This window comes from Anopheles stephensi, chromosome 3 (assembly GCF_013141755.1).
Source record: "Anopheles stephensi strain Indian chromosome 3, UCI_ANSTEP_V1.0, whole genome shotgun sequence".
NCBI classification, from domain to species: Eukaryota; Metazoa; Arthropoda; class Insecta; order Diptera; family Culicidae; genus Anopheles; species Anopheles stephensi.
In genome coordinates this window covers 31,359,105-31,371,323 of record NC_050203.1, presented here as the reverse complement: position 1 = coordinate 31,371,323, position 12,219 = coordinate 31,359,105, and the positions used below count along the sequence as shown (strand labels likewise).

General features: G+C 44.4%; 1 protein-coding gene across 1 annotated transcript in view; it reads right to left on the bottom strand.

Moving 5' to 3' along the window:
- Positions 1-12,219, bottom strand: part of LOC118509501 (bifunctional heparan sulfate N-deacetylase/N-sulfotransferase) — a 179,340-nt gene that overhangs the window by 151,207 nt on the left and 15,914 nt on the right. The gene's annotated exons all lie outside the window — the stretch shown is intronic.

Below are 12,219 nucleotides of genomic sequence, written 5' to 3'. Positions count from 1 at the left end.
CACTACCAACCACTTGACAACGCACGCAACGCGGGAACGGAAGGATCTCATCAACGTTGATGGATTTCGTTGCTGTTGTTTGACGAACAGGGGTGAAATACTGCACTGGGGCGCGTTGACAATTAGACGAGTAAGGTGTGGGAGGGTGGGGGGAGGGGTACTAAGGAGGGCGCGGTTTGTTGTACTGAGCACAACAACAACAAAAAACATGATGAACTTTTGCTCTTACCAACGGGATCAAGGGAATATGCAATTATTATTACTAATGTGATTGGGAAATAATCTTTGCATGGCAAGGCTTACAGTTGTAGGACAATTATTAATAATTAACGGAGGAGGAGATCCAAAAATCGTTTTTTAAAGCTTCTTCTACTATTTCTTTGACACTACCTCCTTCATACATAGTTGGATAGTCAGTCCTGCATTTGAAGAGGCGGTCTGCATGGGATTTGAAACAGGATGGTGTTCCTACCTGTCGGGTAAAGAGCGACACCTCTGTCGCCTCGGCGACTGGACCACCGCAAGATATTTCAATTGCTGTACATTTTAACCCAACAGCAAGTGTCCTTTTAATCGCGTTAATAATATCTTTTCTTAAACAAAATATCCATAATCTCAACCAGCCTTAGACCTTTGTTGCTCTACGAGTCGTTGATTCATATACCTTGCCTGTTTCTTCTCAACTGTTGTGACTAGGTGACTGTTTGACAAAGCGCGGCTTACATTTTTCAAATTTTCTAGCTTAGCTCAGCATATACCACAGTGTTTTAAAAGGTACAGTTATGGACGAATCAATAACGTCTCCTCAATATCTATTTTTGAAACTATCGATACTGATAAGAGGTAAAACCAGTCTAATAAAAGCTCAAAGCATCGGCAACTTCTAAACTTTGAATCATCGGTGCACTGGAATAACGAAAAAAAACTTGAAAAGGTCGGCAAATTTTTGAGATGCAAATTTTAGAATAGCACGGTTAACCTATGTTGCAGTTGAAAAGAATAGATAAATATCAAATATAGATCCTTTGATATCTTTATTTTTTCAAGATCTTCAATCCAAGTTTTCCAAATAAACTCAGTTGATTTGTGGAATATCGGTACCACTACATCACTTCGTCCAATTTTTACTAAAATAGGTGCTCTTACAGAGTTTATTAGGTAGAGGTAGCAGAGAAAGGATGCTAAATATCTGGTTGACCTTTAACTTCCAACAACCAAACTCATTCTCTATATGACTAACGCCAACAAAATCAAGTGACTCAATAAAAAATGAAATAATTTACACTAAATCACAGTCCAGTCATCAACTCACAACAGTCCAAATGGATCAGAAATCGGGAAGCATTTCAATGTCTACGCAAAGGACATTCTAGAGACAACGCACAATCCACTCCCCATCCATCCAATCAGCATAAACGTCCTGCAGAATTACTGATCTGCTCTGGCATTTGAAACCGGTAGGGAATTCGATTTTCCTCCCCAGTAATCGTTTCGTGAGCAACCAACCAACGAAGACCCACCGTACGGATCGCACAATCATTCGCACAGGAACGCAAACAGAAGGACCTGAAACATTACCGCGCGCATGGGGGCGCGAGACCGTGGGGGTTATCTGTTTAGCTGATTACTGGCATATGAGAGCAAATAATGATGTCAAGCCTACGGCGTGATAGACGGTCGATAATTTTCACCCACGAGGGACCGGAAACCCGCAGGTGGTGCCCGCCGCACCCAACCATATGGGGGAAAGGATAATTATGATAAATGCCAGCCACTACATTAAATTAGCACCGGCGTTCTCCAACCCATCTTCAGCCCATGCTACGCAACCGACCTCTCCACACAAATTAAGCTGAATGATTGTTAATCTATTTCGAATCAAAGTCACCACCTTCTTGCGAGGACCAGACGACGACGATAGGTGGGGGGGGGGGGGAGGCTTACGAAACACCGGACCGGCCGATTTTGTGCTCAGCGACCATGATTAAGGACACTTCATCAAGCAATCGCTTCATTTGCCAGATGATATCCTCCCGCGCGTAAGATGCCACATAAACACGCCGGAGCAGGTCTTCTTCTGACGAGTTTATGGTCGATCTCTCCCCCCCACCGGACTACAACCGGGATTTACTGTTGTGCCACCCTACCGGCCTCCCTCCACACCGCACTGGGTGTCAAGTTGACACCGAGGTATAACGCGATCCAGAGCGGGCCACAGCATCTTCGGTTAATTATTGGTTTGGGGCAGCATGCCGGCTCTCAATAGACGGCGGCGGGCGACACGTTCCGTTACCGCGCCATTCCGAAACAGATAAAGACTCCATCATAAAGCCCATATTCGAGTGTGTCATGGTAATAATGATCTTCTCTCGTGCCGTCGTTCGATCGACAGCCGTACTCTGGGTGCCGTTGCTGTCCGAAGAACGTTCCGTTTCGACGTTCCCGCCTAACAGCTCATTCGGAATTCGGAATGCTGAACTTGTGAACGACGGACAGGCGTTGAACGGTTTTTTTTGTTTTGTTTCTTAAGGTGGGCCCAGCACACTCGCCATCTCCATGAAACGTGATATCATAAAATCGTTTTTGAGGTTTTCTTTTATAGGGCCCGGGCGTTTTTGTTTATTTTGTCTACGGTGGTGCAGTTGCGGTGGAGCAGCACGGAGTCGTCCATTTGTTGCCTTCGTGCGCGCGTTGGAGTAATACAGCATAGCCGGAAAAGAAATCTGCTGCTACCGGAGGCTCCTACGCAAAGCTTCTTTTTTTTGTTGGTTGCTTGCAGGCGTCGCCACATTCTTCATTTGGAGTATTTTCGGCAGTATTTTATTTAACGATATTGTTTGGACGGAAGTGCTTTAAACACTGTTCTGCTGGGGATGAGATGCTCTTTAACAGCCGTTGGTGAATGTTAAACGATGCGCTGTAGCAACAGGGTGATGATAGGTGGGTTTTTTTAAACTTTTTTTCAAAAGAATTTAGCACACAATTTTTGGGGGGTTGGATGGTTTATACCTATGAATGGATCAATTTAAAATAGAGTAAAGAGTTCCAACAAAATGGCTTCATTGAGTACGGGTTTCAAGAGCTCATTAAAAATTCGTATTATAGTAGGGTTTTATTACTAACTTTTTTTTTTAATAATGATACAACACGAAAGCTCAGTCAGGGATTGATTACTCCTCCTCTTTTCAAAATAAACCACCACTATAACGTATATTAAACCAAAATAAACCACCACTATAACGTACGTATTTAAAATAAACCACCACCTCTTTTCAAAATAAACCACCACTATAACGTTATCGTAACTGAACAGCATATACAGTTGCATCTTTTTCCTCAAAAATGGAGGGATAATTAACTGATTTCTAATTAACTTATTACAAGTTGCGGATACAATTTAATGCAGCCTTTACAACATGCTTATAATGCTCGAGTGTTTGACAAAAGCCCTCTAAATCGAAAAATCAGTATTTTGGTTGTCAAATTGGCTATCCATTAGGCAGCGCAGAGAGCTTCAAACTTAACGTACGCTCATGCTCTCTTTAGTGTCTTTCGTAGAGTTGATTTATTTGTATTTTTTTATAAAAATAGATGGAACATATAAAAACTTTCCCTCACGCAACGATCATTAGTTTGTCTATAAAAATGTCATTGAGTTGTCTATAAAAACGGATATACGGACAACATAACATTTTTCAGTCAGGCAACTCTGAATCTCTGTCACGAAAGAAATTAATCTAGTTTTTGCTGTTAAATTCATTTTTTTTCTTCATGCTGAGTCAATTCGCTTTCCTGGGCACTACAACCTCGAAAGGTCTCGGCCTGCCATTTCTGGCTTTCTGTGACTTGATTTTACCCGTAGGAAGGTAGTCAGCCCTGCGTACGGGGAGGCTTTCTGGATGGGATTTGAGCCCCGGCAATGCCGTGTGAAGACCGGTGCCACTGTCGCCTCGGCCACCGGATCTTCCGAAGTCAATTACCTTACACCAAATATCGGAATACAGTTAAAAAGTTTTCTTACTCATTTCATCAGCTATCAACTGGTGCAACATTCCATCAACTATGAAAAGATCGGGAAGGAGAATAAGAAGAATCGGCTGAACGGATCAAACGTGGCTAAAATATTTGAGAACGGATCCAAACGTATCTTAATTCTTCTTCTTCCTCCTCCTTGGCACTATAACCTCGAGAAGTCTCGGCCTGCCATTTCTGGACTTCTGTGACTTAATTTCACCCGGAGAAAAGTAGTCAGCCTTACGTACGACGGGGAGGCGGTCTGGATGGGATTTGAACCCCGTCCCTGGCCGTGTGACCCGCACCGCTGTCACCTCGTTCACCGGACCGCCCCAATTTCAATTCACTGCCTGCTATTTATGACTTACTAGACTTACTTCGCTACACACAAGTTCAATAGTCACTCCTCACTACGGAGAAACAGCCCGGATGGGATTTAAAGCGCAGTCCTGCCGTATGAAGACCGGCATCGCTGTCGGCTCTACCATCAGGCCTCTAAATCTCGGACTTTTTGTTGATGGATCTCAAACAAGAATCTAATGACGTCTAATGACTCAAAGTCTCTATATATCATACCAACTAACTAACAAATCATATCCCGGACAGCGCATTGTTATAGCGCAACACTTATAAAAATAGATTAAATCGGTGTTACTTTAAATAAAATCCATTTAAGAACATAATTAGCCGATTTATCACACACATTCATCTACCTCATCTAAGCTTTCATTTGCATCTCATTTGTGCGTTAACCACCCAGCAAAAAAAACCCAAAACAAAACACTTCTTCACACATCGCGGATTTCTGTTTTCGGTAGTAATTGCTCGCTAATCAGCACTTAATTAGCGACAATTTCACGCGACGATACGCTTGGGTCACCGTTTCGCGTTTTGTATCACTTATTTGGATAGCTATTGTTTGCATTTCCCACCATTCCGCCCGCCAAATCCTCATGTGAAAACCGCACCGACGACGAACGAAGAATCTGCTACACATTAGGAAAGGCAACCCACAGAGAAAAAAGTCACCCAAGACTCTAGACGAGACACACACACATACATTCTCTCTGTTTGCCCAAGGGATTTAGCTTTGAATTCCATTTCGACGTTCCGTTCGTTTTTTCACACAAACACAAATCACTGCGACAAAGAAATGGAAAACCTGGGCAGAAGAAAAAGTGTGCAAGTTCTTCCCGATGCAACCATAAAGTCACGCACCTGTAGAAGATTTGTGCGGGGAAGATTTTCCTTCTCCATCTAGCAAATCGATATGAGTAAAAAACATGAGCGCACACTTTTTCCTCGTTTGTTAGGAGCATAACATGGCAGAAAAAAACGGTGAACCATGGACGATCACTTTGGAGGATTTTCGGGAAAAGCTCGATTGGCGTGTGATTGGATGTCATATCATCGTCATCATCATCATCCTCGACGTCGTCGTCCTTGATGTCGTTGGTAGAACGTTCTCGTTGCTCAACCCTGTTAACCCGTTTTGAAACGAGTAGATTCCTCGGCCATATCGTCAACCTCCGTATGGAATCACAAACCCTTGCACAACTTAACGTATTCATCGATCTCATCTACACCTGCAACACTACTGGTACATGACTGGTAGTATGAAGCAGTTGATTTTTTTTTACATCTCCTCTTCCGAGCGATCCATCTCACTATAACGTATCAGCATCGAGAGCAGCACCGACATAAGCATATTATGCGCTCATCGATTTTTCGTTCCACCACCCAATTTAATGCTGATTTCGTTCGACGCGATTTTTCCTCCTTCCAGAACCGTTCCAGCTTCCCTATAGTGAGGCGTCCAGGGAGGTGTGTGTGTGTGCCTTTTGAATAAAAATCACGTCACAAATGCAACCACGGGCCACCGAGCTCTCATGCAACCGTTCGGCGGGACTGTGGCAAGCATTAGGCCGGCTCTCTCTCTCTCTCTCTCTGGTGTCCCGCGCTCGGCTTGGAATGGAGCGTTTTGTGGGATCGATGGTTGTCAGTTTGATGCGCGACGTGGGCGTTTGAAAGCAGCATAGATGGGAAGATTACCAACAGAAGACGAAAAAAAAACACCAACCTTCCCAAGCCTTCCGCTGTGTCAGCGATCCTGCAGGTGAGCTGGAAAAACGTACGCGAACGGATTCTATTAGGTGTTTCCCGCCGTTCGATTTGGGAAATAACTCGCGAGACGAAACGATCGTGAACAATGGTAATGATGTTCGTCCATGGCATCACGTGGGTGAACCACAGTAACGATGATGATGGGGTTGATGGTGGCGAAGGCTTCGATTTCACCTTCAGGTAAGTTGACTTTTTCCTTGCGCTTATGGAGTGGTTCTTCAACTTACCAGCTTTCGGGTGGGAAGAAAGCCCTACTTTTTTTTCCTCTAACTTTGCAGGGTAAGAAAAGAAAAAAAGGTCCCAAACGAACTTACTTGGCCCAAAACACATCCACACCCTCGCACAAAACCACTCGTCGAGTTCACTTTTGTTTGCTCGAGACAACCCATCTAAAAGCTCGAGCCTACTGAAGCTCGAGCGCCTGCCGGGCTAATGGTATTATAATAACCTAAATCAACCCACCGTTAAAAACGGCTCCTACGCATAAAATGCAGGCCTATCTTACTGGGACACGCACATGCACACACACTCATGCGGGTAGCTACTCCATAAACCAAACGAAACCCACCTGATAAGAATGTGGGTAAAGTCATCGCGGCTACTACTGAGGTGAGTAATTAGAATGGCCTTCGAGAAGGAGGTGTTTCTCGTGTTTCGGCTAAAAACACAAGACTCCCTTCTACTTCGCGAGACTAATATTGCAAGAGCAATATTTGCTAAACATCGACAGAATCGACAACCCCACCCTGAGGTTTGATGACCTCCACGCAAGGCAAACGAGCTCCATAGCCATCATCATCAATCAACACCACAGTCGTACATTCCTTGCATGCGGTCATACAGCTTCATAGCCCGCATTCAGCCAACAATTTTTAAAAGTACAACACACACACACACAAAAACGGAATAAAATGCAACGCTTGTTTGGCGTGGGATCATGATTTGACTGGATCGTTTGTCTTGTCATCGTTGTACGCGCGCAAATCAGATTCCGAGCAAACACGCGAGAGGTACTTTGAAAGGGAAAAACATTCCAATGGATCGTTTTGTTTCGAGGATTGGAAAGAGACACATTTTGATTATTTTATGCGATACTGTTTGGGAAGCAAGCAAAAAGGGTGGTTTTATGCATATCACAAATTTGTTTAAAATAAACGATCGGTTTGCATCTTTTGGTCAGTTAATTAATAATATTGACGCTTTGCTTTCAGTTCTTGTACAGCATTTCACGAGATATACACAACAAGCAAACAGTCTCACAAAGCGCCCATATGAAATCGGTTTATCTGTTTCGACGGTCTGAGATGACTTATGCTATAAATCTGGAACCTTTAGCCGATATCTGTCCAGAGGCAGATCGAGTCCCTTGGAGGCCTTAAGCTGAATAAAAGATGAAGCTGACTAGCCCAGAGTCAGCTTGATCCCTCAAAATGATCAAGGCTTCCAGGACCACACAATCAGTTAAAAGGAAGAGTGTCGATATAAACAGATATACCCTTGAAAACTCGAGGCCTCTACTTAGTTTGCTTATACTATGATTCTCCCCTGCATTTGTTAGAGATTCCAGACATTCTCCAACCGAACGAGCTAAATTGGGGAACTCTTCATGATACAGTTGACAACATCGATAATAATTTTGACAAGATATATCACATTCAGAATTTCCGAGATCATCTAGCAACAATCAAGACATTGCTGGACACTGTCCAACGCCTCAGGCTGCTCCTCATGGACACTGTTCACTGGACAAGGTCATTCACTGGAAGAGGAAAAAAGTGGCCATAGTAGCCTTGACTTAAGCCTATCTAATTTCTTGACACCTATTAAGTATACTATTGAGATTAACTAACAAGATCAGATAGACAGACCATCAATATTAAGCGGACTAATTGCTGGTAGAACTGGCAACAAACTTTACAAAAAATATTTGACAGCAATAAGAAAGAATTACCTATTATACATCAAGACTTTAAGACAACATGGAACGAAAGGTTATTTTGACAATGTCCAAATCTTTATATTGGATTTAATCTAGAATAAAAATCGGCCATACACCGATAACAAGTATGCTAAACAACTTGGCTTGAGTTTTTATTATGGTCTATTGGCTATGACAAAAAACATGAATCACAAAATAGAATTTAAACATTACTATTAAAACTAACAACCTAATCGCAAAAGTATGCAAATGCAATGATAATATTTGTTCACCAACAGCAAAACACCCTTTGTCCACAGTTTCCAAGTATTCAACAAGCAACGTGAAAAGCACGCCAATGACAAGATAAGCTCATCCCGTACCGTACCGTCGTTTCGAAAGCGTATTACAACTCGCGTGAAACAAATGCACTCAAGCACGTATTAATTTCAATTCATTCCTATGCTATTATACTCCCCAAATTTAACCACGTTGTCTAGCCAGCAAATGGCCGACCACAATTGCACCAAGCACACAGTCGTCCGTTTCTTTGTCGCTCTATTTCACAGGTAATGTGCAAATGTGGCAACGCGCGACACCATAATCAAGTACGTCGCTAACACCTGCATATCCCACTGGAAAAGGGCTCCGTTTCAGTACAGAACACACACAAAATATTCCACTTCCAACGGTTTCGATTCCCAAAGACAGGCCTTCGTCACTAGTCGCGGGGCAGAAGGCAGCAGCAGGCACATCACCAGTCCCCAGTCAAACGGTCAATTAGTGTCGGATACGGTTTTCTTTTCCCTGCTCACGGCCGAGGCAGGGAACCGCCACTGGGAAAATCGGATTGCCTATGGCATCATGTCAAACTCTTCCAACCCAAACTCACACCAACGACGGGTGACGGTATGCTGTGTCCGCTGCTGCTGCTGCTCCAGGAAGGTAGTGTACTCACAGCACAAAGCGTGGAATAGACAGACTCACACACACAAAAAAAAACAGCTCCTAAATAAATAGTCTTCCATCTCGTCAGTAAATTGACCACCTTTCATCGTGGAAGCTACCACCAGCAGCAAAACGGATCATCATCACCGTGATGATGGTGATGTTTCACCTGAAAGCTTTTTTCGCTGTTTTCGCGCACTCTCTTTAACACGACTCTATTGCATTAGAGAAACAAGCAGCAAAATGGTGGCAAGGTAACGAACGAACGAAAAAAAAAACGCGCACCACCCAGAAGATCGGACGGAACTAGCCACACAACTAACTGCAGCAATGGGAAACTTGCTGCACTCGAGGACACGGTGAGTGAGGTTTATTAATATTCATCACTTCCTGTGAAGGGTGTGACTAGCTCTTCAAACAAAAAAGCTAGCGAGCACACAACCGCACTCGCCAAAACGGTTGCAACCGTGTCAAACTAACCCCTTTTTAAAAACGGGGCGATGGCCACTTTTTTCCCCGAGGGGCTGAAGTAAATTAGCATCGGGATAGTCCTGCTATAAACTGGTGGGGGGAGGGGGTGTGTGGAGGGGGTTGACTGCTGCATCACGGTTACCGGCAGGTTAAGAACGGAAGCTGGAATTCAGTCAGTGCAATCGCTCACGTTGACGCAACCGTGAATTAACCTCTAATGGCCGTGTCGTTAGCGTTCACAAAGTGCTTGACACGAGAGCACCCGACGCGCTTAAAGAACGCTCCGTGGATGCCGAGCGAAAGGGGCATCCCAACTTCAGGTGAAAGGACACAGGCGAAGCTTCAGTTAAATTCTGATACTGGGAATCGAGGAACGGTTCCGCCCAGAAGGATCGGAAGGTAACACAATTCCACCGAAAATGATAGTGTAAATGGATGAAGTGGATGATTACTAATTCATAATTCTGCCCGAGATGGGATTCACATAATCACATCAAATTTAAATATGAGTTCTAGCTAAGTTAAACACTAAACCCATCTTCAAGGAACGTGATTTGCGTCAGTACTTCGAAGCAGTAAGCGATTCAATTACTCCTGTACTTCAACTTCCCCGTTTGACGTTTTTTGGTAAAGAATTTCTTCATCGCCCAAAACCTGATTCATCACGGAATATGCTATCAACTGTAAGATAAGGAAAGTGTCCAGTATTCAAATATAGAGCAGCGAATCAATCAATCAAAACGCATCACTCATCGTCGACCCACATTTAGGCAACCTGTTTCTCCCTCCCAATTATCAGTCTTCAACAATTACTACCTATCGCCCCACGGAATGTGGAATCCGATAAGCACAAACATCAACATCGGATTACTTAAGCAAGCAGAAAACATCGCTATTGAGCAGTTTGGTTCTGTGGCATACACAGCCATCGTAAGGCAAACAAATGGCAACGCAACATCGTAAAGTCCCTCATAATATCTCCGAGCATGGGGAGCACGGAAGCAAAAACGGAAATAAGATATAAGCGCCCAAGGCACCCCGACACACACGCGTGCCCTAAATAGTTCCTCATTCTTCCGGCGCACAGGAACGTGCTCAACAATGGCTGGGTGGCGTGATCGCGAGCAAAAGGAGGTGTGCACGTTTCCATTTCATCTAGTGCAAGGAAGGCTGCTGCCACCCAAGGCGTAGCGTACGCGGCAAAGTGCTTTCCTAACTAAAATCGCTTCTTTATCCGGATGCTTATCGGTGTGCAACCGAAGACCGAACGTTTCGCGCGCGTAATCTCGGACGGAAGGACATAAACATTATGCGCTGCATTATTCCAGCGAAAAAACTGAAGATCTCCCCGGGCCCGGGCTGCATTCCCATGACGCGAGCATTTTCCTTTGTTTTGCCTCCGATGTAATATGGTGGAATGCAAAAGAGAAAAGCAAGACAGCGGATGCATCCTGTGGCACATCGGCACTGCCAAGGATCAGGTGGATGTGGAACGGCGGCCGGAGGTTTAGGACTTGCTGCAAGCAATTTTTGCTCACCCGTGCTCCGAATCCACAGCGGAACCATGGAACCCGTTAACAGGTATCAGGATTCAACCGTACAAAATGGCCTTCGGTGCACCGACTAATGTTGCATCATACAGAGTCTCTTCTGCCTAAGGCTATCGACTTTCATGCTTCCACAGGGAGCGTGTTATCGTTGAAGCAAAGCTCGTTTCTTTATCGATTGGACAGCTAATCCAGTTAACAACACATACCACCACCCTTTGCTGGCGGAAGGCAGAGTCCACCACCCCGGGGCGGGGGTCTCCACCGTTTGGGATGTGCTCTATTTGGACAAGTCCCTTTTTTTGCTTTCTTCAAAGCTTCCCAAACTTCGAAAACATAATATTTCTATGTGCTACGTATTGTGTATCGCCCCTTCGTAACACGCTGCTGGCAGTGTGTGTTTGATGGATGAAGTGAAAATTCGGTCCGACCCGGCCAAAGGATTGTTGACCGTACAAATAACACCGTAGAGCGGGAGGAAAAATCAACCATTTTCCACCCGTTGCGTTAAGTATACGGTTCCATTGTGTTGTGCCGGTCGTCGGGTGGCCGGACGAGACAACAATACCTTCAGAAGATTGCAAAAAAAAAAATGGAAAAAGCACATACACAGGACACGGCTAACGAGTTTTCGGGATCGATGCGCCATCATTTTTAAGGGCAATTTTGGACGAACAAATATACACATCGCGCTCTTCTGGGTAGAGGTGCCGATAAGCGTGCAAGACGACACACGATGAAAGGAACCAATTTGACTGGTGGGCAGGGAAAAACCGCCCATTAAACCAGAGCCACCCATTACGATATATGGGATGATGGTCAGTGATCCGGGGAAATGGCGTAACATAAAACCGGCCACCGTGTTCGAGGTGGGGGACAAAATTCGGAGACTCAAGAATCGCATCGTCGTCCAGAGTTTCCAGAGCTTCTGAGGTTTTTTTGATGTCGTGTTTGGCTGCTAGAGCTCATACACGCACACACAATGAGCTCCACATACATTTTATACCGAAAAGGAAACTAAAATACCAATCAACCCAGCGCCAGTGAACTAATATCAGAACGATAAAGCACATCAGTAGCACCGTATTCGAAAAGGAAACACACAACCATTCGTGAGGCTGGAGCGCGATCGCTCCATTTCTAGTAATCATTTCACATTAACTTTATGGCCCCCGTTTTTTCGGGACATTGGTAATC